We start from the raw sequence: 3,971 nt of genomic DNA, 5'->3' as shown, positions 1-3,971 counted from the left end.
TTTCATGTTCCAAATGTACAAGGATGTTTGGTCTCTGATGAAAAACTGAATCCAGATCATTTTTCAAATTAGAACCTAAGGACAGTGCTAGACAAACACATATTGGTACAGTGAACTGTTTCTTCTGAAAGCAGGCATTGACTTTTCTCGGGAGGGCCGGAGAAAGAGGATGTAGGAAATCTTGTCCAGTTCCCTTCTGAATCAGCTGGAATGATTGGCTTCGAGAAGGCAGGGTGAGACGGTGGGGCTGTGCTGAGCTCTGGGGAGAGCTCAGCTCTCATGGAACAGCGGGTGATGTCCTAGCTGGGGCTGACCCGACTCGGAGGCTTTCTTACAGGGGCCAGGCCTCTTCTGTATTCTGAACCCGGGCAGCGGGGATGATCTGTGGTAGCAGATTTCATGAATCAAGGCACTTCTCCCAGTCCTCTTGGCCTGCTCCCTGTAGGAAGTCATCCTGCCAACTGATTTTTGAATCAGGACTCTTCAGCCAGCTGTTGCCAACCTTATAGGGATAACTCCCCTGGGAGATTGTATTTTTCCACTGTCTGGGGTGACTGGCAGTTTGAAGGGGACCTTTAACCTCCTTGTAGCATCTAGGACCTGGTGGAGACCACATCAGTGCAAGCTCTGCTTAGCTCGTCTCAGAGCAAAGAGCCAGCACCCTGATGCCCCCAGGGTGGTTGGGCAAGGATGGTGAGGGGCCACACCCAGACCTCCAGCCACCAGCCCCCGGCCTGTGCCTTCCAACCCATTAGCCATCTCTTGTGCTCTTTTCCAAGAGCACAGCCTGCAAATAGCGGCAAGGAGTAATAGACGCCTGTCTGGGCTTGGCAACAGAAATGATTTCCTGTCGCCATTGTCTGAGTCTGATTTTCTCTGATGATGTTTTGTGGATTTTTGTGGTGGTGGTGGTGATAGTTACTGATGCTGCCAGTTTCCCCCAAAATAATGGAGCCTCTGATCACGTGGCTGTCCGTGTGGGCATTCCTCAGTTGTACTCAGCTAAGTGGCTTGGGGAGGTTTGGGCTGGGGAATTGTCAGCAGGCCACATCCAGGCTTGTATGTAACTTTTGCTCTAGGAGGAAGTGATGGGTGGATGGTGCGATGTGTGGGCCAGGGGGTTTCCTGGCTGCTTGTAGAGGGAAGGAAGCCTTAGCCGGCAGGCCAGGCTCAGTCTGGTCCCACTAACTGAAGCCATGCTCTGCGGGCCAAAAGGCCTGTGTTGCAGGCTATAGGTTTTGGTGAGGTTTGCCAGAGGCTAATTTTGCAGTCTCCCAGAGCTGCAGGAAATTGTATACTTGGGATGGGGTTGTGCTGCCCCTGCCCCTGCAGGGATGGTGCCCGCTTTCTGCAGACTGCTGCCAGAGCCAGCAACTCCACTGTATTGGATTTTCATCAGAGGCCTCAAGGGGCCTCCCTTCTTCCCGTCGTCCCTGTGCTGCAAACTGTAGGCATCGATGGTGGCTGACCTTTGACTCCTGGACTCCAAGATACTCAGACCAAAGAAGCTGCTGTTCTTAGCAAGATGTGCACTGCATTCCGCAGATGGCAGGAGTCGGAGAGGCAAGGCTTGCCTGTACAGCCTCACAGACATCAGACTGCTCCCCAAGGCCCAGAGTAGCCCTCCCTGTGCAGGCTTCTAAGGGTATCAAAGAACAAAGTGCCCGACTCTCCTACCTTGGGTAGGATCTGGAACTTGGAAAGGCTCCCTGTCATAGGCTTGGTCAGCTCTGGGCCCAGGCCCAGCCTGAGCTGCCTCTGAGATTTGAGGTGTACAACAGCCCTGGGAGTGAGCTTTGCCTTGGTTGTCCCCAGTCATGGAATGGAAACTGAGGCCCGTGTCTGCTCCGGAAGAAACACATCTCCTGGAGAGGCCCCAGTGTCTTCCTCAAAACTCATGCCTGCTTCTTGGAGTCTGCTGTTGTCTTATGGTGGGGACCCTGCCGGCCTTTAGCACCACCACCCAGGTCTGCAGGAGTTTGTTCGGTGGCTGCTGTTAGTCTTTTTGTCCCAACGGTCCCTAGGTTCTTCACTCAACCCCTTCCAGGACTTCAGGTCAGAGAGCTCGGAGAGAACCACTGCTTGGGGTTGGGGGCCTCCCCACAAGGAGCCTTGACTGGCTTGAACCAAACCAGGGAAGGACCCCGGGGCCTCCAAGCTCATTAGCCGGGACCTGCCTCAGGCAGCCGCTGTCGGAGGACCTCCTGGGCGTGGCCCTCACCCTCTGCTGCCAGTACTTACTTACTGGCGCTGGGCTTTCAGACTCTGTGTTCCAGATGTTTGCCTCCTGCCTTTGGATTAACTGCATTTGACCCGAGACCCTGTGGCACATTCCCACGGCCTCCTGTCTCTGTAGGGAGAGAGCTGAGTAGAAGGGAGGCCCCAGCTCTGGACTGAGGTCTACATAAGGGCTTGTTTCCCCGATGCACGCCTACTTCTGAAGACACTGACATCTGGTTTGAAGGCCAGCCCACACCAAGCCACTTTAACACCTAGGATTATGGAAAATTTGAAGCCTTGCCTGCAACTCCATTCTAACTGCCGTCGCTTACTTGCTGGCTCACTAAAGCCCAGGGTGGATGTCCCTATGGTCTTGAAATATTTGCCCAAAGATGATCAGCATTTAACCAGCCTAAGGGCTGGCCCATAGGCCTGGATAGCTTCATAGAGTTGCAGCCTGGGAGATGGTGACTGCCAGGCTGGCGAGCGAGGGCAGGAGCGTATCTCTGGCCAGTGCTTCCTCACCCAATCCTTTTTGTGGCCTGGCCCACCTGCCCCAGAACAAAAGGAGACCCAGGGCTTCAGTTTACTACTGTAAAGTGAAGGCAGACCTGCAAACACTGTCCCTAGGGAGGCTGTGGGGGAACTTTTCATTCCTGACAATTCAGTTCAGAAATATTGACTGACTGCCAGCAGGGCGTCACATCCGGGAACAGGGAAGGGGGAAGCTTCACCTTTCTGTCTTGGCTTTTCTCTGGGTTTCGGGAGGGGCATCCGTTTCTGGGGTGGGGAAAGAAATACCAAATGCATTGTTGTTCTGCTTGGTACATCTCACTTGTTTCTAATAAAAGAAGCAGCTGAACAAAACCCTCCTGCCCTCTTGGTATTCCTCTGGTCAGCAGGTGGCAGTGGAACCTATGGAGTCTGCAGGCCCTCGTGACCACAGCAGCGGGCAGCTTCTGAATACTTTCTTTTGGTAAGGCTGCCCTTTGAAGGCCAGCTTGGCTCTTCTCCCTGAACCTCTCCCACCCGCCAGTGAGAAGCCGTTATGACTCAGGTTTGTTCCTTGTAAGAGGAGCAGCTGGGCTCTGGGCCAGCACTGGGGATCTTGGCAGCGCAGCCCCCTCAGTTCTGGGTCAGCAGTGGCGCCCCCCACTCACCTAGAGGCCATATCTCCCCTTGAGGGCCAGAGGCCAGGTGGTTCTATCAAGCCACCAGGGTGCTGTTCAATGCTGTGGACCCCCAGGTCCTGCTGCACACACTGAGCCAGCCCTCAAGAAGGGCCTGAGGAAATGCGTCCAGACTTACCAACCCCCTTCCCCCCCCCCCATGGTTGGTGCCTCCAAGCCCCTTTCCAGGGAACCTGGGCCCCATGCTGCAGCCTGAGAGGACACAGGACTGCCCTGGGATCATCTGTGAGGCCTTTTCCTGACCCTCTTAAACCCACAAATTGTGTCTTTCCCCACCCCAGACCAGCTCACTCCAGCTCCTGAAAGCGTGGGCCTTAGTTCTTGCCCTTAGATTTGGGCTGGGAGAACACAGCCCTGTGGGTGGTCTCCACCCAGGGACCTCCCTAAATTACCAGCTGCCTTCCTTCTTTGCCCCCACCTCCCATATTCAGTTCCTGTTAACTTCCCTGTCTTAATGACTCTCACTTTTTCAAGGCCATCTTCCCAGCTTTGGGGATCTTCTGGCAGTAAACTCCTTCTCTTGCTACACCACACTGGAGAAGAGAAGCAGAATGTTCCCCT

Source organism: Camelus bactrianus, chromosome 16, assembly GCF_048773025.1.
Source record: "Camelus bactrianus isolate YW-2024 breed Bactrian camel chromosome 16, ASM4877302v1, whole genome shotgun sequence".
Classification (NCBI taxonomy): domain Eukaryota; kingdom Metazoa; phylum Chordata; class Mammalia; order Artiodactyla; family Camelidae; genus Camelus; species Camelus bactrianus.
This window is presented reverse-complemented; position numbering follows the sequence as displayed.